The 22154-nt window shown below is 55.3% G+C and overlaps 1 protein-coding gene across 4 annotated transcripts in view; it reads left to right on the forward strand.

The window, feature by feature from the left end:
• The first annotated feature begins 11164 nt into the window (after positions 1 to 11164).
• The window catches only part of TBC1D14 (TBC1 domain family member 14), a 101981-nt gene continuing 90991 nt past the window's right edge, over positions 11165 to 22154 (forward strand). For 2 of the 4 annotated variants that reach the window (XM_032855456.1, XM_032855464.1), the window contains exon 1: positions 11603 to 11705. The gene's annotated coding sequence lies outside the window, so the exon portion shown is untranslated. Of the gene's footprint in view, positions 11215 to 11578; positions 11706 to 22154 lie in introns of those variants that run through there. The other 2 variants (XM_032855448.1, XM_032855474.1) reach the window with 2 other exon arrangements.

The raw sequence follows: 22154 nt of genomic DNA on the forward strand, positions 1-22154 counted from the left end.
CCCTGTTGCACTCCCCTCCCAGAATTACCAGAGGCTGGGCTGGAGGGTGTTTGTGGGGCGAGATGGCGGTCATCTGTTCCCCTGCAGGAGGTTGTCCGGGGGAGGTGTGCCCTGTGGCCGCCTTGGACTGTCTTCAGCCTGCTTCACTGGGGCCCACACCTGCAAGACCAGGGTACAGGGGCAGGGCTAGACCACTGCTCTGTGCTCATGCTCACCTGGAGATGGGGTGTTGTCCCCAGGAATTGGGACATCTCAGCTAAGTACTTCTAAACCAAAGGGGTATAAATCCCTTTAATTTTTTTTTAAAGACTTTATTTTGGAGAGGGGCAGAGGCACAGAGTCTCCAGCAGTCTCCCCTCTGAGCACAGAGCCCAGCATGAGGCTCCATGTCACACCCTGAGATCGTGACCTGAGCCGAAATTAAGAGCTAGATGGACACTCAGCCCACTGAGCCACCCAGGCCCCTTGCAGACCTCTCCACATGAAATGACCTACATGTTCAACCACTGGCCTTGTGGCTTCGCATGCCGGCGGGGGGGCTGTGTCTGCTTGGCTGTCCAGGAACAGAAAAGGGCCCAGCCCCAGGTTTCTCTTGAAAGCAGGCAGTGGCTGGATGGCATCACAGGCAAGGCACTGTCATGGGCACAGAGGTCAGGAAAGGCGCTCCTGCTTGAGAGCCCACCACTGGCCTTGCGTCACTGGTGTGGGGAAAGAGGTTCGCCAGGGACAGTTGTGTCACTTGACCGAACTAGCAGGGACTGGCAGTGACCTCCCCACTGAGCCCTTGGATGGGGTCCACGTGTCTGCTAGTAACAGGAACAGCGGGCATCCTTCCAGGCATCAGTCATGTTAACCGACAATGCTGTGACGTAGGTGCCTTTGCCCCATTTGACGGGTGAGAAGACTGAGGCCTCGCACCTGCCGCATGGTGCAGCCAGGATCCGAAGTCCGCTAGGCAGAGATCTTAGCGGTGCCTCCCGTGGGTAGTTTGTAAGAATAAAACAACACATTGGGGCAGCCAGAAGGCGGAGTTGGGGGGACGCTATCCTGTCCTGGGGGTGCAGTCAGGAAAGAAGCCAGGAGCGCAGAGAAGAAGCTGCTGCACCCTGGTTCGGTAACTCAAGGAAATCACATCCTCAGGCTGCCCTTCCTTCCCTCTTCTCCTCCCCCAAGCCCCCAGGGGGCTGGTGAGCGGTGGGTAGCAGAGCCTCTGCAAGGCCCTTGCAGAGGCCATGCGGCTGCGTGTCACATGGGACGGCAGTCAGCCTGCTCTCCCCCTGCTGCTGTCTCAGCCAGAGCACATCTGCCTCGAGCCCACCGTCTCCTGGTCCTCTCGCTCTCTGGCCTCAGACCCCAGGCTGAGTCTGGGGCCCACCTTCCCACCACTGTGGCTTCTTCCTCGCTCAGGCCCCCCGGGCAGAGGGAAGAGCCCCCACAGGACCTCTGGCCCACTGTGGGCCTGGCCTGCTGGGAGAGGCTGCTAGCCCAGCCCCGGGGAGGCTTCGTGGTGCCTTCTCCCCTTGCTGAGGGGACCCAGCCTGGAAGGATTCTCATCCCAAGTGCCCTAAACCCCAGGCTCAAGCGACCCCAGGGTTCCTGAGGGCCTTGAGCAAGTCCTGGCCCCCTCCTGGGCTTGACTCTAGCTCTCCTCCCAGGTCTGGGGCCCCAGTTCCTGCTGGTCACAAATGTCAAGCATGCCCCCGGCATCCTCCCACAGACTGCAAGCTGCAAGCCGGCGATAACGGACAGCCCAGCGGGTGGCTCCGCTGCGGGGCCACAGGTCATGACAAAGCTCTCAGGCCCCACTCCCACCCAGCGATCACAGACCTGGGAACTGCTCAGAGACATCAGGGACCTCAGCTGACAGCTTGGCGGGGGCAGACCTGGCCCTTGGCTCCTGCTGCCGGTTCCTCCCCAACACCTGCACCTGGCTCAGTGCCCCACCCATGGGAACCTGCCTTTGCCTGGCAGCTCCCCCACCACACAGGGCCCCAGCCAGGATGCAGGCTGAGCCTCTTCCCTCTTAGTCCGGTGGTCCTGGGCCTGCGGGGCCTCATTATCTACCGATCTGTTATGCCTCAACCTGACTGAGTTCTCACGGTGGAAACGGAGGCTGCACGTTGAGGTCTTTTGGGGGCTGGGGCGTCTTTATGTTGGCACGAAACGAAGCTGACAATTAGGAAGAAAAGAGGTCTCTGGGCCTTGGTTATAAGTAGGGCTTGGAAACATTCGTTCATTCAACAGACAGTATCCAGATCCTACTATGTGCTAGGCCTGAACCCTGAAGTTGGTCATAAGCTTAATTTTTCTCTATCAGTAAAACTCCCACAGCCCTGGTTCTGGTCAGAAACCTCTCTCAAGGTCCTCTTCCATCTCTCCAGCCTGCCTGAGCCACGACCATTCTCCAGGGCTCAGAAGGAAGGCGTGTGGATGCTCTTCCTCGTCTTACCTCTCCGATTTCCCTGCCTTTCGGGCCCTCAGCCCCACCCAACTTGGGGAGCCACGGGAAGACCACAGGCTGGGGGGAGGGGCAAGGTGAAGTGGATGAGGCCCCTTGCTACCCTGACCAGCTGGTGGCCTTGCCAAGGTCATGGGCATCTCAGGGCGGGGCACAGAGAGGAGGGAGGCACACAGTCAGGGGTCGTGGCCCTTTCTGCAGAACAGTTAACGCATTTCATCCCAGAGAGAACTCTGAGCCTCTGTCTCCACCCATCACCACAGATGGGCCGCGGGCGACAGTGTGGTTTCCTCCAGGGCAGGCTCTGGCTTTCTGGCCTCGCTACAGACCCCAGGAAGCTGGGGCAAGCCACTGCCCGGGCACGGCCTCCTGGGGCCTGGAAAGCCAGATGGAGTGTGCCGTGGGGAGCCTCCACCTCCTAGGCCTGTGCAGGGAGGCTTCGTGGGCAGCTGGGGGGGCCCAGGGTGGGGGACAAGGACCAGACTGCCCGGCTGTCCAGTAGTCATGGCCGCTGCCATGTGGCCTTCCACAAGCCATTCACCCTCTCGAGCCTCAGTTTCCTCCCCTGTACAGCTGGCAAAGCAAGGCCAGCTGCCAGGCTGCACAGGAAGAGTGTGCCTACACGAATGGGGTGAGGGAGAGGAGCGGATTCCCTCCGCAGTGGCCGCCCAAGCCACCGGTCAGACCATCCCAGACTCTCTGGTTCGTCTGTCCGAGAGTCTAGTCTGACGGTCTGTCTGTCAGAGGCCGGATGGGTGTGGCTGGGGTGCGCATGTTCGTTTGGGAAGAGACGGAAGTAGGGAGGTGGGAGGGGTCAGTCTGTGAGGGGCCCTGAGTGTCTCTTGGGAAAGGTTGGTCCTGGAGGTAGCAGGGAGCGTCGAGGGGTGTGAACAGGGCAAGGTTTGTGTCATGCGACCGTGGTCTCCAAGGCTGGGTAGGGATTTCAGAATCAGCGGTGCACAGTACTCTTCTAGAACTTTTAGAGCTTTTCAGAGAGGCTCACCGTGGCGTATCCTCCTTCCCCTACCCCTGGGTGAGCTCCGTATACTCCTGTGAACGGGGCTCTAGGCAGGTGACCGTGCCTGGGCTTAGCCAGGTGCCGTTGCTGCCCTCAGGGTCTTATGCAGGCCACTTCCCCGCTCTGACCCGTCTCCTCGTCTGCGGAAAATAATTCCGAGATCGCCCAGCCCGCCTCCAGCACAGCGGGGAGTTTGGGTAGTCCATCCTGGAGAGAAAAGCCCTTTGTAAACTGTGTGTGACAAAGCATTAAGGTCATAACTGCGTTATGCTAAAAATAGCGGGCCTCACCATTCTGCGGCCCTAGTGATGACAGAAGCCAGCAAGGTGACCTCGTTCAAGGTGAGGCGAGCCACCCCTCCTGATGGAACCTGGAGGAAGTAAACATTTAGACTCTGGGAGTGACCCCGAGATGGGCCCCTGCCTCCATCCCCCACTCAGAGCTTCCTAAGGATTCAGTTCAGAGGACTTGGCCTCATGTTCCCTGGAGGCAAAGTTGTCCTTGGCTGAGAACCACTGCTTGAGTTTATAGGAAATAGGAGGTGGGGGAGAGCTCGTTTAACACCACCGCCAGGCTACAGCCAGCCAAATCCACGATGTGCAAAGTTCTTACAAGATAAGCAATTCCGGGTCACCCACAAGTATAGAGCACAGGAAAAACAAAGGGGGAACTATTTCAATTAGAAGAGGTGTAAGAGATCTGTCTACCAAGTGCAGTTTGGTAAGATAAACTGAATGATAAACTGTATGATAAAAAGAAATTTTTATTTATTTGACAGATCACAAGTAGGCAGAGAGGCAGGCAGAGAGAGAGGAGGAAGCAAGCTCCCTGCTGAGCAGAGAGCCCAATGCGGGGCTCAATCCCAGGACCCTGAGATCATGATCTGAGCCAAAGACAGAGGCTTTAACCCACTGAGCCACCCAGGCGCCCCAAGAAATTTTTATTTTTTAAAGATTTTTTTTTTTTTTATTAGAGAGAACAAGCAGTGGTGAGGGGCAGAGGAAGAGAGAGAGGGGAGAGAAGCAGGCTTCCCACAGAGCAGGGCACCCGACATGGAGCTCCATCCCAGGACCTGAGATCATGACCTGAGCCAAAGGCAGACACTTTCCTGACTGAGCCACCCAGGCGCCCCAGAAAGACATTTTTAAAGATAATGGTGGGGGGCGCCTGGGTGGCTCAGTCATTAGGCCTCTGCCTTCAGCTCAGGTCATGATCCCAGGGTCCTGGAATCAAACCCCACATCGGGCTCCCCACTTGGTGGGAAACCTGCTTCTCCCTCTCCCACTCCCCCTGCTTGTGTTCCCTCTCTCGCTGTGTGTCTCTGTCAAATAAATAAATAAAATCTTAACAAAGAAATAATTGGGGATACTGAGGAATTCTTGTTCATTGTGTCCAGTCTACACCCATTATGGTACTTTGGCATCAGAAAGGACTGACAGGGCCATCTCTGGCCACGCAGGCCCTGTCAGCAGGGTGACACAGATGGGGACCATGCTGGGGTTCCCTGTCCCTGCACCGGCCTCCACCATCGGCTACGCAGGGATTGAAACAGAGGGATGACGGGGAGAACAGTGCTGGAGACGGGCACTGGACAAGCTGGATGGGAGCCACACCTGACCCAGTGGAGGGAGTGGGGAGCAGCAGGATACCAACCACGCCTACCCCCAGCGCTCTGCTTTGTACACATTTGACATTTTCCATCATTAAAACTGTTTGAAAGGTGAAAGCCAGATTTTCGCCCCACAGCGGGACCTCATTCTGCAGGGCCTTACTGGGGTCAGAAGGGATAGAGGCGGCACAGCCTGGGCCCTTGCCCTCTGCCAGGAGCAGGCTCCCTTCTGGACACAGCAGACCCCAGAGAGCGAGGCTCCCGTGCCCCCTCCACCGCAGGTTAGGGTTAGGGTTCCAGGCCTTGCTGAGCTTCATTCCCCAGGGCCAGGTGAATGCAGGGGAGATGGGGGACCTTTCTACCCCTCAGATCCGGGCCTCCCACCGGGCGTGTTCAGTGCACTGCCCCCATCGTCACTCAGTGTCCTGAATCCCTTCCCTCACTCGACTGTTTCCAGCTCAGACATCCACTTGGAGCCCTGACAGGGAGATGAGCAAGCTGGGGGGCCTCTGCGTCCCCCAGAATATGGACCTGAGTCCATGCGCCCTCAGAGTGATGCTGCAGGAGCCCCCTTCTACACCTACACTCCAGCCCGTTCCTCCCAGATCCCACTGCAGCCCCCCTGTCTCCAGGGGCCGCCTCTCCCCAAGTCCTCCCAAGAGCCCAAGGACGTGGCAAGCGATCCATGGGCATCTCCATTTTACAGATGAACAAACTAGGGCTCGGGGGTGGGGGGTGAGTCCTGTGGGTGGGGCCTCCTCCCCCTACCCTCCCATCCCCCCCACCACAAGGGACAGGAGGTGAATCCACCATACAGTACAGCAGCCCAGAACAGGGCTCTGGAGCTGGAGGGCCTGGGTTCAAATCCTGCCTGTGTACTTGGCTGGAAGGTCCCTCTGCCTGAGTCTCAGTTTCCTCACGACGACATGGCCAGGTGCTAGGATGAAGGACATGGGCACATCCATGGTGCACTCCTCAGTGTGGGTCCCAGGCTGTCTGCTAGGGATCTGAGGACTGTGCAGAGATCCTACAAGGCAAAAGGTTACCTGGGAGGGTGGCCCCGAGATCATAACGGGGAGCATGAACGGAGTGAGGCTGGTGTGGGTCTGGCAGCCGCTGGGGCAGTGTTGGGCGGCACTGGCTGGAGGGACCAGGAATTTGAGCAAGAAGGGAGTCTGGGAGTTCTGGGTAGAGGGCAGGGCAGGTACCAAGGCTGATTTGTGAGGACAACCCTGGTAGTTCTGTGAACTTGGAGAGACCTCAGGCCCAGTGACAGAGCCTCACGGGTGGCCGGGAGGGGTGCCCCGCAGAGGACCATTGCATGTGGAAAGGAGCTGCCCCCCTGCCCCCTTCTGCCCTCTGCACCCTCCTCATGCATCCCACAGCTTCTGAACCAGGCTTTGCTTTCTGAGGATGACAGCAGCAGGCAACAGAATGATGCCTGTAAGAAACCAGGCTATTTGGAAAATTCCACTTGGGTGTTCAGGAACGGGGAGCCCCGCCCCCAGGCACTCTGCTTCCCTCATACCTAGAGCCTTCCAGGCCTCTTGCTCCTCTGAATATTCAGGAAGCCAAGGCCACAGGGGGTCCCCCTGAGTCTCCCCCACTCCCCCAGCAAGGCCATGCATTCCCTAATTCGGAGGGTCTGTTGGTTTCATTGTAACTCATTTTTTTTTCCAGGCAATTACTTGGGATGCTCTGGGAAAGGATGAGCTTTGATTCCGGGCCAGATCCAGCTGGGTTCAAGTGTTCCCGTGAAAAGGGGCAATGGTAGGGCATCACAGGGTCACTAGGGCGGCTAGAGACACTGTGACAGAGGGTGGGCCACACCGACCAGTTTCGGGGCTCTGTTGTGCTGCCTGGCTGTGCATGGATCCCTAACCTCTTGCCTCTTGGGGCGCGAGCACGGAATGGGGCTTGCTTTGCTTAAAGTTCTTGGTAAGGAGGGCTCTGGACACGGAGCCCTCACGGGACTGTTTACCATGCTTCTCGAAGTCTGCTGGTCACCCATCAGCGAGCATCCTTGCCCATCTTTAAAAACAGCATGTACTTTTCGTGGGGAATTCTGAGTTTCAAAACAGGGACAGAAGACCATCAAGTGTGTTCTGAGACTTATTTCAGTGTTTCTGCCTGTTCATGACTGTGAATGATGCATATTCCGTTTTCTTTGCTTATACTTTATTTAAAATTCAGTATTACTCTTATGACTTAAGGATATCTTCTGTCTTATAATAAACATTTTTTTAATGGCTGCATTCGAGTCTCTCCATTTAATCTCCCCTGTGATCAGACATCTACATCATGTCCATTTCACTATTGCAAATAACACCAGTGAACATCTTTTTACACTAGTCTTTGCCTGAATTTGGGGGTAACTGTCTAAGGATAGCTCCTTTCAAGCATATGCACAGACCGGAGAGATCCTGTGTGTTACACTTTCTTCTTTCCCTTCCTTCTCTGCTGGAGCCATGCCTTATCTCATTGATGAAAGTCTTGCTACTAGGACATCTCCCCTGCATTCATCGAGTTTAACCTAGTGCAGGTAGGAAACCAGTAAGTGCACCTCCTAAAACTGGGAGGAAAATGCCAGTTGATGGCTCTGGTGTGAGGGTCTGAGGGCCAGTTCTTGCAGCCAAGTGCAGAGGCTGTGGTGTCTTCTCTGCTGGTTCTGACACTCTTCCATCTCTGTGTCTCTGGCTGTCTTCTTTGGGCTGAGGTTGTGGGAAGCCTGACCTGCATGCAGCTCTCCCGGGCTCTCCCTGCCCGTTCTTATTTATTTGTTACTTTTATGATACTGCTCAATTTCCAGGAGCAGCAAGAGAACCCCAAATTCCAGGCATTGTTTCCAAAAAGTAAGCACTCCCGTGTCCACGGGGAAGAAGGTAACCCTCCCGGGACTCAAGGCAGAAAGGATGAGCTTTCTGGTGGATTCCGGAAGATGCTTGGGCTGAGGGGAAGCTCTTTTGAGATCATTGAGGGCTGTGCAATCTGCCTCTACCCCGTGGGGATGGTCTGGCCCTGGGGGCTCGAACAGAGGCTGGGGACAAGGAGGATGGGAGGGAGGATGGCAAATGGGCGAGGGCTTCCAGACCGTGGAAAGCATGCTGTGAGCCCTGGACCGGGGAGCCTCACGGCCCGGCGCCTGTCTCCTTACCCACAAAATTCAAGTCACTGTGTGAGCTGGGCAGGTTATGGGGACAGATGCAGCTGTGAGCAGCATTTACTCATCCATTCAACAGAAATTTATGGAGCTCCCATTGGGGGCTGGGTGGGGCAGGGTTGGGGCAAAATGGGTGTTTGGGAGACTAGATCCCCGTATCTCCTGAGAAGAGATGCAAAGGGGTTTTGCAGGGCAAGAGGCCTCTGGCCTCATCCTGTGCCCACCACCTATACCCCCTACTCTTTGGGCCTGTTTCCCCTCTGAGGGATGGGCTGGAGGATCCTGATGCTGTGCTTATGACCCTCCTGAGGTCTGCCTCTGGTCAGTGAACCGTTTTCCTTGCAAGGAGATGGGGCTGAATTGGTGAATGTCCACCTGTCTCTCGAGACTGGGGATCTTCGAGGGCAGGAATTATGGGCTGTCTGTCCCTCTGGTGTGGCCAGGGCCCAGCATGGGACCAACACAAGAGTGGTTCCCATGGGTACCAGGCGCCTGCTCCTGCTTGTAAGCCCAGGGAGGCTCAGAGGTCAGGCCTGAGGTCCCTCTGTGGGCTCTCTGAGGAGGCCCACATACCCCCTCCCCTCGGCGGGCTGACCAACACACTCTTTCTATGCCGTATTACTGGGGGGTGCCAAGAGCTTCCCAAACAGGCCCGAAAATGACAAAGCCAGACAGTTTTTTACATTTAACCTCTCTGCCACTTACTTGGTCTCTAATCCTTGCACAACTTGGGAGGTAGAGGTGTTAGGAATCTGGTAGACAGGGAAAGCCTTATGGACACAGTCTAGGATGGGTCACTCAGTCCTGGGCCCGGAACTGAGCTGCAGGAGCTGACAGCCCGTACCTGTTTTCCTCTAGCAACAGCTTTGCAGCCAGCCCTCAAAGGAACAACTGGGATGAGAATCATTCTGGGGGTCTCGGGGTTCGGTCTGCATGGGGGAGGCTGGATGGCTTTTCCAAGGCAGTCAGCAGTGAGCGGCAGAGATCACTGGCACGAGCACGGGCCCCCTTACAGAGTTGTCTCCCTATTACGGAGGGGTGCTGGGAGGCGCCAAGGTTCTCAAACGGGTGATGGGAGTGCAAACGCCCACATAGCTTATCTCACTCTTCTTATTTTTAATTGGTAGGCTCACTGAGGCTGTTAAGTGACTGATGGGCCCGGAGGAAGGGCTCTTGGCTGGGGCAGGGAGCTGGGGTGGGCGGCAGGATGGGGGAGAGGGTGAGGAAAAGGCAGATAGAGGGCGCCATGTGTAAATCCGAGGGCCCCCCCCAATTTTTTTTTTTTGGTTCTGGATTCAGAACAATGGTTCCTAGTCATTACGGGGTTTTAAAACCCTAAGACTCAGTATGAGGGCAGGAGGGGATTTGGGGGAGTGGCCAGGAGCACTGGGAAGGTGGACTTATTAATCCTATTTATTACATTGCTGATTAAGTAAGCCCTGAAGCAAGTCTGTATTTTCCTATTAGTGTTTTCCTAAAATAAGCAGGAGGAGGGGCGCCTGGGTGGCTCAGTGGGTTAAAGCCTCTGCCTTCAGCTCAGGTCATGATCTCAGGGTCCTGGGATAGAGCCCCGCATCATCGGGCTCTCTGCTCAGTGGGGAGCCTGCTTCCTCCTCCCTCTCTCTCTGCCTGCCTCTCTGCCTACTTGTGATCTCTGTCAAATAAATAAATAAAATCTTAAAAAAAAAAAGTAAGCAGGGGGAAGGCTTGCTGGGGTTTGAAGGAGGGTCAGCATTTTTCCTTAAAACCACCCAGAAGTGTAAGCATTTGTAAAACTTCTATTATGCACCAAGCACTGTAAGGGGTGTTCATATATTCTCTTGAGAGACTGCTTTTTTAAAATTTCTCACCCCTCCTGTCATCTTAACGAATAGGTGTTAAGAGTTGGGTTTTTTTTTTTTAACTTTTTTTTTTTTTTTTTTTTTTTTTTTAGATTTTATTTGACACAGAGAGAGCACAAGTAGGGGAAGAGGGAGAAGGAGAAGCAGGGAGCCGGAAGAAGGGTCTATCTCAGGACCCTGGGCAGACCCTGAACCAATGGAGCCACCCAGGCGGCCCATGTGAGTTTTTAGACCTAGGACGCAGGCAGTAGAAACAAGCCAGGGGTTCCTTGGCCCAACACTAATGACCATGGCTCGGACAAGTCCATCTTCCGCTGCAGGCTTCCAGATACTCTGTGAAGGAGACATTCCCCTTCCCTGACTGCTCGGCCAATTCGCAGCGGACCCGACTCTCTGACGTCTCCTCTCTGATCATTCTGGCCAGGAACAGCCCCAAGGGCTCCAAGCCTTGTGTGGACCCCAGGCCTCCGGGGTCCCAGCCACTGAACTCTTTCCTCTGCCCTGATGTCCCCAGAATAGAACAGTTCAGCGACTACTGAAGTGCCGACTCCCTGCCAGGACCAGGGAACAGACACAGCAGCGCACAAGATAAACTCGCCTTGGCCCCGGGAGCCTGGATCCCCCAAGGAGGCTTCGCCTCGTCTCGGAAGGCGGCTACCCGCGGGGCACCTGGCTTCTGACCCGTCTCTGCTCCGGCTGGTCCAGGGATCCGGGCCATCGACCTCATCCCCCACTCCGCAGGGCGGCTTTTACCGCAGACCCGGCCCAGACTGTATCCCCCTGCCGAGGCTGTGATTTAACAGGGCTGGAGCGCGGCACGGGCGTCCGATTTTTCAAAAACCCTCCAGCGCGGCTCAGTGCGGGAACCACGGCGCTGGCCCCGCGGAACAGCTCGGCAAAGCACTCCCAGCAGAGCCCGTTTTACAGATCAATAGACTTAGGCCGGACCAGACGAACGGCCACCGGACGTCCCGGGGCGCATTCGCCCCGCACACCTGCCGGGAGGCAGGGGCGCCCATCGATGCGCTCCGCCGCTCGGCTCCCCACGCCTGGTCCCTGCCCGCGCGCGCCCCTTCCCCCTCCCGGCCGCTTCCCACTTCCAAGATGGCCGCGGGTGGAGCTGACCAGGTACGGAGGCCCCTGGCGGGTGTCCACGGGGGCCGGGCGGACCCGAAGATCCTCTCAGGCCTCCCCTCGCGGTCCCACTGGGCCCTCGGGAGAGAAAAGGGCCGGCGACACCTCTTCGGAGCCCGCGGCGGGCGGGCGAGCGGCCCAGGAGTGGCAGTGGGGCGAGCGTCGAGCTCCAGGAGTGCCGGCGGCGCAGCGGGGGGCGGCAGCCGGGCGGAAGAGCAGCTGCAGCCGGCAGGGGGCGGGGCGAGGGCGCGCGGGGCGGGGCGGGGAAGGGGGCGGGGTAGGGGCTCGCGGGGCGGGGGCAGGGCGCGCGGGGCGGGGCGAGGGCGCGCGCCGCTGTTGGCCGCGGGCGGCTCGCGCGCACCTGCCCGCCCGGCCCACTGCCTGCGGCGCGCCCAGCGTCCTCGCCGCGCAAGTTGCGGCTCCCAGGGGGCCTGGGCTGCGGGCCCGCCGGCCCCGGGGATGGCGTCTGAGCCGCGTTGACTCCGGTACTGAGGGGCTCCGGCGGGGGTCGGGACGCGAGGGAGGGAGGGGGGCCAGGGGCGCGCGGGGCCGCTGCCACCTGCTGCTGCGTCGGCGGGCGCGGAAGGCGGGCCGGGCCGGGGCGCGCGGGTTAGGGACTGGCCTGTGTCCCCCCGGGGCCGCGCGGCCGCTGAGTTCCCCCGCACCCGGGGAGCGCGTGGGGCCAGGGTGACCTCGCGGGGCCGGGGCCTCTCGACTCCTCCGCCTCTTGGAGACGCGCGCGCTGACACACTTCTTTTCCGGAACTTGACGAAAAGTTTTGTTCCTGAGGCGCCGGGCTCCTCAGCCCGAGAGGAGCTAGCTCGGCGCGCGCAGCCGCCCCGCGGGGTCCCCGCCACCTCCGGGGTCTCTGACCCCCGACCCCCAGGACCATAGAACCCCCCTCCCAGCCCCCTCCACTGTGGGGCCCCGACCACTGGAACCCTCTCCATCTTGGGATCACCTCCATCTCGGGCCCCCTCCCCCACAGGTTCTTGTCCACCTGGGGGGAGGGCGACCCCTGGCCCCTACCACCCCAGGAATCATTGAGAGTGGCCTCCACTTAGGGGCCACTGGCATTTGGGGTCTCCGACTCCTGGGACTCCCCTCTACCTTGGAGTTCCCGACCCCTTTTCTTTTTGGAACTGCGGTCACTAGACCGCAGAACCCACATTCTCAGACCTCCTGTCCGGGAGCCAGGGGCTCCGGTAACCTCAGGGACCCGCCCCCCCTTTCCTGGGCCACAGAATTCCTCTGTGCAGGAGAGACCAGAGAAAGTGGGCTTGGGGATCCTATCCACCGGGCTGACAGAGGGGCCAGAGCCGGTGTGTTGGCGCACAGGCAGCCTCCCTGGGCACAGAGCTGCCAGGAGGAAGATTGAGGCCATGCTGTGGAAGCCTCAGGAAGGGACAGGACTGGCCACACAGACTCCAGGCTCCTGGCTCAGGCAGTGGGCATTTAGTGGACGGAGCCCTCCCAGTCTACCCCCCATCTCCTTTGGTTTTGTTTGTTTGTTTTGAAATTGCACAGCACCATTTTCCCCAGGAGAGTATTGAAAGCTTTGCTTTGGAAAGTTCAGTGTGCAGGAGGGTCCTGAGCATTCAGTTATTTTATTTCCCGAGGCTGGTTGAGGAGGGTGGCGTCTTTGGGACCCTATCAGCAGATGTTTGTACCTCCTTGTTGTCTTGACTTCCTTTATTTTTTATTTTTTTAAGATTTTATTTATTTATTTATTTGAGAGAGGAGTGGGGGTGGAGAGCACGTGACAGCACACACGCAGGCACACGGGCACCGCCGGGCAGAGGGAGAGGGAGAATCTCAAGCAGACCCCACGGAGTGTGGAGCCAGGTGGGGCTCGATCCCAGGACCCTGAGGTCATGTCCTGAGCCGAAGCTGAGAGGCAGGTGCTCAACCAGCTGAATCACCTCTTTCCCCTCTTTTACAGCTGGGTTACATCTGCACATCGTTAGGTGCTTTGCCTGGACCCGGCTGGTCTTACAGCGGTCTTGGAACACTGCCTCTGGCTCAGTTTCTCTGGCCAATACCACCCCTGCCTCAAGTGAGGCAATGACTTCTTCCTGACTCCTTCTTAACTCCCTGTCCAGCCCGGGTTGCTCTTTCCCCCTCCACCCTCCACCGCTTGCAGGCTGTCTTAGTTGTATATATTTGATCCCTGTAGATTGTGGGCTCCACCTGATCCCCAGCCCTAATGAGAACATGGTTATTGAGTGAGTATTTTCTTTGGGAAACATTAAAGGAGGTAACGTAACTGATCCACGGCCCCCCAGCGGGGTGAGAGGCATGGATGGGATTCAGATGGCCCTGGTTGCTCGGCCAGGTTCGCCTCACCTTGGTGTTCAGCCCGGTCCCAGTTCCTGTCCCAGTTCCTGCTTAGCACTTTGCTGTGTGCTGAGTTGGGCTTGCTTCGTCCTGGTGAAACTGTTTTCACAGTGTGCCTGCAGCCCACCCTCTCACATTCAGCATCACTGCTGCCCTGCCTGGCCTCTGTTGATCCCGCCGTTCCTCTCCATTCCTCTGTCACTCCTCTGGCCCACTGCCCTATTCCCCGCTGTCCAGTGGGCCAAGTTCTGTCTTTCAGGCCTGCACTTCCTCTCATCTGTGCTCTGATGAAGTCCTCTCTAACCCTGAGGACCTGCTTATCAGAGCAGCTTAGTTTGGAATCTGTCTCCCCTGTTGGTCAGAGCTTCTGACCGTCATGTCCCCAGCCTTAACACAGGGGATGCCTGCCCAGCCTATAGTGAGTGCTTGTGGAGCTCGGGGACCTTGGAGAAGATTTGCTATGAAAATAGGCATTTATACATAATATGGAAGAGAAGGTTTTAGGAAAATGAGTGGGTGTCATCTGTTAATGTTTGTTTTAGGACGGTTATGAAATTTCTAGGGCCTGAATTGTTAAGAATTCTAGGTTGCCCAGCTGGAAGGACCTCAGGTAGATCAGCTGGGCTTATCACCTCACTTGACAGATGGGCAGTTGAGGCCCAGAGCTTAGTGCCACAGAGCAGGTGTGAGGAGAGATGTCAGTGACAGGAAGAAACCAGAGGGTGAGGTTTGCCTGCACAAAGTGGCTGAGTCTGGGCTTTGTTTATGCAAATGAGTTGCTAAAATGGTGGGCCAGAGCCTGCTGGCCGTATCTGCCCAGGAAGAAGTAACACCAGCATCTGAGGTTTAACTCGTGCCAGGCATGATCTAAACGTTTTATATTTGGGGGCGCCTGCCTGGCTCAGTTGCTGGGCGTCTGTCTTAGGCTCAGGTCATGGCCCTGGGGTCCTGGGATCTAGGGGTCCTGGGATCTAGCCCTGACTCGGGCTCCCTGCTCAGCGGGAAGCCCGTTTCTCCCTCTCATACTCCCCCTGCTTGTGTTCCTTTTCTCGCTGTGTCTCTCTCTGTCAAATAAATAAATAAAATCTTAAAAAAAAAAATCAAAATGCTTTATTTGCCTAAGGAGATAGGAGCTATTATTGTTCCCATTTTACTACATGGAAATTTGGGCAAGGGGTGTTAAACGAGTCCAAGGTCACACAGCTTGTAAGTGGAGGAGCTAGGTTTTGAACCCTGGGCAGCCTGCCTCCAGAGCCTGCATTATTTTTCCCCCTTGTGTATTTCATTTTTAAAGACCCTTTCCCTGAATTCTAACATACAGAGGCTTGTAAAAATTGTTAAGCATTTAGTTTATCGAGCATTGCAAAGCTGGTGTGTGCTTTGATGTCAGACCTGGTGTGAATCCAGTTTCTGTCGCTGTGTGACCTTAGATGACTTACTCAGCCTCAGTTTCTCCACCGAGCTTGGCAGCCTTGTGATGAGTGGAGCGTGTGATTACACGAAGCAGGTTTGCTGCCTGGCGAGTGTTTAATAAATGGTTTTCTCTTCTTAATAATTAAGACTGTAAGTTGTGCTGGTTTTGCTAAGTGGTCTGAATACCTTCCTTTTCTGTCAGTTACCTGTCAGTCACCTTGAGATACTTATGCTGAGTCACTTTGCTAAGTCACTGTATGTAGCTGAAACATTTGGGGGTAGTTGGGGGACAAAGCCCCTCCCCCTGCCTGTGCAGTGAAAGTCCTTAATTTAAAATTTCCCAACTGTGCCTTTTTTTTTTTTTTTTTTTAACCGCTTTGGAGCAGTGAAAGTTACATGTCTTCTCCTTTGGGTTGTGGAAGAGCCTTTGGGGACCCTCAACGGCTTACCCCCAGTTTCTGCCTGGCTTGCTGATGGGCCAAAACTTACTTAAACAACATTCTGTTACGTTCTAGGCACCTGAAAGTTGCTGTTCACCTCCCAGAGGAATATATTGAACTTCTAGGAAATCCTTTTTTGGGAGTGTTTTTATCCTGAAGAAGAACCCATTTAAAAATCAAATTACTTTTATGGTTGATGTTTCCATTGTGCATAATGCAAATTGAGCCATTATTCTCGGCCCTGGTGCAGTGGGAAGAGCGAGCCGACGGGAGCCCTCCCCAGGTTGGACCACGCACAGGGCGCATCATTACACAAGCCCCTTGCGTCTTGCCTCCTTGTCCGCGAGGTGGTAATGATGGTGCCGGGAACTCCCGGGGTTGTCATAAAGGTTACAGAGATGGCGGGTGTGAACTTTGAACACTGTGCCCGATGTACAAGGCAGACCCGGGGAGCAGAGGCAGCTGCTCATGTTAATTGTTGACGCCAAAGCACCCGAGTTCCAGAACGGCCTGTGCCTTTCTCTCCCGGGTCCTTTTTGTCTCGGCCACAACCTTAGAGAAAGTGAATCAGCATGGTTGGTAGTCGTGGAGCCTTCTACAAAGCCAGCTGATTCATGTGGGCGATGCCCCGGAGATCAGGGGGCTTTCCTGGGTGGTAGGACCTTATTTCAGAGGCTTAACTAGCCGGTTTCTCCTGACTGGTCCTGTCCTCCAGGGTCAAGATGAAGGACCCCGAGGAGCCTCGTGAGGAATGACGTAGGTGTTGGAGAGAGAACAGGTAGGGCCTCACCTGTACCATCATGGGCAGGTCACTGTACCGGGCTCAAGCCGGCTTTGTTCCTATCTGGGAAATGGCAGAAGACAGTCTGCTTTTTCACAGGAAGAATGAGGATTTAGGGAGGTTCTCGAAGTCTGTTAGGGCTGCATGAATAGCCCAGTTGTCTGAGGGGCCTTGGAGTCACGAACTTGGGTTCAGGCCCCCGTTGCTGCCACATAAAAGCAGAGCCCTTGGGTAAGCCATGGACATCAGTGTCCTCCTCTGTACAGTGGGGACAATACCTAGCATGTAGAATTGTGAGGGTTGTAAAGCAGGAGACCATTTTAGGAGCTTAGCACAGGGCCTGGTACTCATTAAATTGTAGCTTTATTAAAGGTGATGCTCTGGGGTCTTTGGTGTTGCAGACCTGGTCCTATCCTCTTGAAGCTTTGGCTCTGGGACAGGTGGCTTCTGAGGCCGTGGCTGACAGAAAGGAGCAGTGTCTGTCTTCTCTTAAGATTAAGGGTACGGAGGGGTGCCTGGTGGCTCAGTTGTTGAAGCATCCGACTCTTGGTTTCAGTTCAGGCCATGATCTCAGGGTCTTGGGATCGAGCCTCGTCATGGGCTTTGCACTCAGTGTGGAATCTGCTGGAAATTCTCTCCATGCGTTTGCGTGTGCGCTCTCTCTCACTGTCCCTCTCTTTCTCTCTCTAAAATAAATCTGTTAAAAAAAAAAAGAGTAAGGGGATACGGAAATCAGTGGCAGAGCTGGGCTGATGGGATGCTTGGCAGCAAAGGCAGGCGTGTCCTCCGTGGAGGCTCAGGGAGAGGCACTGTGTCAATGGTGCTGGTGGGGGTGTGAGGAAGCAGCCCCCAGCAGCAGCCAGTGAGGACCCCGGATGGGGAGGGCGCCGGGGAGTGAATGCCCATAGGCAGGAAGCAGCTGCAGGCAGGTGAGCATCAGAGGATGTCTGCATGGATGGGCAGCACCCTTTCTCCCCGAAGCTGCCCGCAAGTAGAGGTGTGCCGGCTGGGGACATAACTCAGTCATTTGGGTTTGGCCTCATAAACCGTTTGTTTACGAAGGCATGGTCAAGACCTTGTCACTGCTTTTTAAAGAGAAGCAAATTAAACTGTTGTTCAGGACGGACTTGTTTTCCAGAGTCTCATTCAGAGTCACTGGCAGAGCTGCTATGGGCTTTCGGACTTGTCTGGAAGGCCTAGCCCGGGCGGGGTGAGAGGTGCAGGTCTGGCGGGTGGGGTGAGAGGTGTGCTGTCTCTTGAGGCGATAAATAAGATGCAGATTCTTCTTGCTGCCTGGAGGGAGAAAGCCTTCCTCTGATCTGTACTTGACATCTTATGGGTTTTTCCTTTGTCTGAGAGGTGATGGCTAGTCATCCTTAAACTTGTATCCCATGGCTGGCCACCTGGGTCTGGAGGAGATGGAGGGCCTGCGGGGTCTGCCGTGGCCACTGCTGGAGGGGATTGTCCCAGGCTTCGGGAAGCCGGTGTAGAGGGAGGAATTCTATCACTTTGACCGTTCCTCCCAGAGTGGTGGGCAGCCAACGGGGCATGGGATGGTCATGCCCGGCTTGCTGCCGGGAACTTGATTGGAGGGGGGTGCATTTCTTTCTCATCTCCTTGGGTCCAGGGCTCACCTTGTTCTTGAAGCAGAACCCATTCGCCATAGATGTTTCTTGGACGGACTGTCCCGGAAACCTGCCCTCTTAGAACCTAGTTGTTAGTAATAATTAACTCAGCAAGTAGATTTTGAATCCTTAATCCATGCAAGGCATTTGGCCAGACAGTGGTATCTGGAACCTGTTAGCCCCATGCCTGCCTGGGCTTAGAAACCCTCAGAGGGCCAGGGGAGCAGCGGAGGGCCAAGGGGAGCAGTGGACGGGGAGCAGCAGAGTGCCAGGGGAGCAGCGGGATAGACAGTTGTCTCAGGTGTGACCAAAAGGAGCCTCAGAGAAGGGTGGACCTGCAGATTCCTGGGGGAGCAGGGGAAAGCTTCTCAGGGGAGGTGGCCTTGGGAATGTGCTGTGTCTTCTTGTGGCACCTGCTGCCACATCCCCAGGGATGCTGGTGGCCCCGGCCGTGGGGTTTTGAGAGAGGCAAGGGTGACCACATGAGGCTGCTAAGGCTGTCAAGGCCAGGGTGGGAGGGCTCTGTGCCAGCTCAGGGAATTTAGGCTGATCCTGTCTTTAAGAAAATGTGTGACTTGGAGGCAGGCCATCTGCAGCTGGCCTCTTGGCAGGCATCCAACAGCCACCCTGCAGCCTCTCCGAGAAGCGAGTGCTTTGTGTGTGCAGCCCCCCCTTTGGGGTACGCTCGGAAGGCAGGTGCTCTGGCCAGGGGCTTCTGGTTTCCTAGGACTGGTGGCCCCAGGCGGAGGGGTTTGAGGACAGGTGGCCTGGGCCCTTGTGGGGTTTGGTTTGTGAGTCTGCTGCAAGCAGAAGGACATGTTTGCTTTTAAGCTTATTTCCCTGCAGGCTGCCAGCCTTGTTTGTGGGGTTTAAGGAACTTCACTTGGACTTGGACCGAGGGAGGTGTCAAAGGTCATTCATCTTCTCCCTGGAAGAGGCCCTTGTTCTATAGGCCAGGGCCCCAGCAGAGAGGAGAGAGGGGTGCAGAGGAGGCCACGGCCAGGCAGCTTTGGACCCTGTCACCCCAGGTTCGGCGCCCTTGTGCTCTTGGGGTGGCGGTTCTGGGAAGGGGTCTCTGCATCCACTCGGCACACTTTTTGTGTTCTGTGACTTCTCGTCTCAGAATTGCTGTCTGCGGGCACCTGTGCAGGTCCTGCAGCTCCTTGCACGACTGCGGGGGAGGGAATTCCTGTCTACTGGGCCTAGACTGTGGTTGGAATGGAGAGAGCAGGTGCCCCCACCGAGCCCTCTCGTTGTCTGTATCCCTGTATCGCCCACTTTCCTGCCAGCTGGGGGGGAAGCTGAGGCCCAGGAAGGTTACACTTTCTCCCTGTGGTAAGTGGCGGAGCCAGAATGTCAGCCGGTCCAGGCACCCAGGTTCCATCGCCATGTGTGGTGAGGGTTTCCTCCGGCGTTTCTGGCTTTTTGCCAGTTTGACCTGTCAGACTATTGATGGCTTTTTGATGATTCTAATAACTCTCAACATTGCAAGAGATTAGCTCTTCACTGTGTGCTAGAAATGTTTCTTGCTGTATTTTCCTTTTAATTAAAAAAATGTCGAAGTCTTGGGGCGCCTGGGTGGCTCAGTGGTTTAAGCTTCTGCCTTTGGCTCAGGTCATGATCTCAGGGTCCTGGGATGGATCCCCAGATTGGGCTCTCTGCTCAGCGGGGAGCCTGCTTTCCCCTCTCTCTCTCTGTCTGCCTCTGCCTGCTTGTGATCTCTGTCTGTCAAATAAATAAATAAAACCTTAAAAAAAAAAAAGTCGAAGTCTCAAGCGTATGTGCATTTGAATCTCCCCGTGTCTCCCTGTTGGGACTCCTGTTGTTCCACTGCATGGCTGGGTTCAGGGATTTCCTAGGGCAGGGGCCCCAATATTGGCAGCGGCTTTGGCTGGAGGAGCCCAGGCCTGGGGACTCGGGGTGGTGGCTGCAGCCCAGGAAACCGAGGGCAGTGGGAACTGTGGCCTGAAAATGTGTTCATGTGTGCTGAGGTGGTGCCCAGAGGCTTCCAGAGGATGAACTGAGGTTTTGCTCAGTAGGTTAGAGAAGCACTTGATGGAATACATTTATAATTTTGTTTCTGTATTTAATCCTAATTTTGTGTTTTTGTTTTGGTGTAGTGCAGTGTGGTTTCTACCTTGTAAGAAAAAAATCGCTAATTGATCAGTGCAACATCGTGGTTTAATAACCCTTCCTCACTCACCGGGTCATATTTCAAGATTTTATATTCTGTCTGTTTCTGAATTCTGCATTTTGATTCATTCCTTCATATTTTTTTATTTTTTATTTTAAAGATTTTATTTATTTGAGAGACAGAGAGAGAGAATGAACCAGGGGGAGGGGCAGAGGGAGAGGGAGAATCAGACTCCCTGCTGAGCAGGGAGCCTGATGTGGGGCTCGATCCCAGGATCCTGAGATGATGACCTGAGCCAAAGGAAGACGCTTAACAGACTGAGCCACCCAGGCGCCCCACATTCCTTCATATTTTTATTTTTTCTTCAGTGCTGCACTGTCAGGCTGGTTGCTTCGAATTCTGGGAGGGAGGGAAATGACCCCCTCCCTGGTTCTTCTAATGAATTTGCTTTTGCTGTGTTGACTGGAGAAGGGCCAGGCTTCCTGAAGGGGAGTGGGAAGGCTCAGTGACACCCGAAAGGGAGTGGCTATCATTGTTCCCACTGTGCTTCAGAACCTTCCCCCACTGACTCTTTGATGATGGTGGCCCCCAGCAGAGCACTGGCTGGGCCCTCTGCCTTTAGATGCTTTTCTCATGGTAGTGGACTTAATTCTCCCTGGGCAGTCAGTACAGTGGGGATTAGAGCCCAGGAAAAGTCCCATTAAAACCCAAGAAAGTGGGGCGACTGGTGGCTTAGTCGATTAAGTGCCTGCCTTCAGCTCAGTCATGATCTCAGGGTCGTGAGATCAAGCCCTGCACTAGTGTCCATGCTGGGTGTGGAGCTTACTTAAAAACCAAAAAACCACCCAAAGTACCATTCTTTATGTTGTTCTACACTGTGGATCAGATTTCTTTTTTCTTTTTTAAGATTATTTATTTATTTGTCATCGAGAGAGCACAAGCAGGGAGCGGTAGGCAGAGGGAGAAGCAGGCTCCCCGCTGAGCAGAGAGCCCGATGCAGGACTCGATCCCAGGACCTGAGATCATGACCTGAGCTTCGGCTCAGGGCTGCTCCCTATTAGACTGAGCCACCCAGGCGTCCCCGTGGAGCAGATTTCAATAACCCCACCAGATTTCTCTAGTTTTGATGTTTTGAAGGACAGTGGAAGGTGGCTTAGCCTACTCCAGGGTTCTCTGTCTGCTGGGGGCTATGCTGTCCCAGGCTGTGTGCCTCCTGTGCCATCAAGTCCACCCATGTCTTAGGCCAGAGAACCGTAGGCAGGTGTGTGTGTGTGTGTGTGTGTGTGTGTCACTGACAGCTTTGACTCTTGTCACTCAAGTCTTTATTGTAGGTTTATGGTCTTTATTTTTCCTTTTTAAATTTTATTTATTTATTTACTTATTTGGAGAGAGTAGGGAGCAGCAGGCAGAGGGAGAAGCAGACTCCCTATTGAGCAGGGAGCCTGACGCAGGGCTGGATCCCAGGACCCCGGGTTCATGACCTGAGCCCAAGGCAGATGCTTAACTGACTGAGCCACCCAGGTGACCCATTATTTTTCCTTTATTATCTGCCTTCCTGAGGCAGCCTTCTACCTGGGTTTTTATGACTCCACACTAAGCTATTCATCCACCGGGGATGGCCTGTTTTGGGGGTCAGTCCCATACATCCTGGCTGTGCTGCTAAATAACACTATGATCTTGGAGCTATTTCTTGACCTCACTGAGGTTTCCTTGGTTTCCTCCACGGTAATGGGGGTAATATGCCCGGCCTTGTGGATACGTGGAAGGCCATGGCTGACTTGGATGTGGTTGGGGCCATCTCACGGCATGTGGCATACACAATGTATCTTGCTTCCTGTCTTGATGAGGACACCTGGGTTTTAATGCTGTCTTGGAACAGGTAGCACTTGACTTACATGTGGGTTATGAATTCACATACTTTTGACAGAGGTGTTCTATTATTTATGTATTTATTTATTTTTAAGATTTTATTTATTTATTTGACAGAGAGAGAGAGATCACAAGTAGGCAGAGAGGCAGGCAGAGAGAGACGGGGAAGCAGGCTCCCCCCGCCCTGAGCAGAGAGCCCAATTCGGGGCTCGATCCCAGGACTCGGAGACCATGACCTGAGTTGAAGGCAGAGGCTCCACCCACTGAGCCACCCAGGCGCCCCAGGTGTTCTGTTATTTTTTTTTTTATTTTTTAAGTAGGCTCCACGCCCAGTG

This window comes from Lontra canadensis, unplaced genomic scaffold, assembly GCF_010015895.1.
Source record: "Lontra canadensis isolate GAN:19392208 unplaced genomic scaffold, GSC_riverotter_1.0 scaffold1, whole genome shotgun sequence".
Lineage (NCBI taxonomy): Eukaryota > Metazoa > Chordata > Mammalia > Carnivora > Mustelidae > Lontra > Lontra canadensis.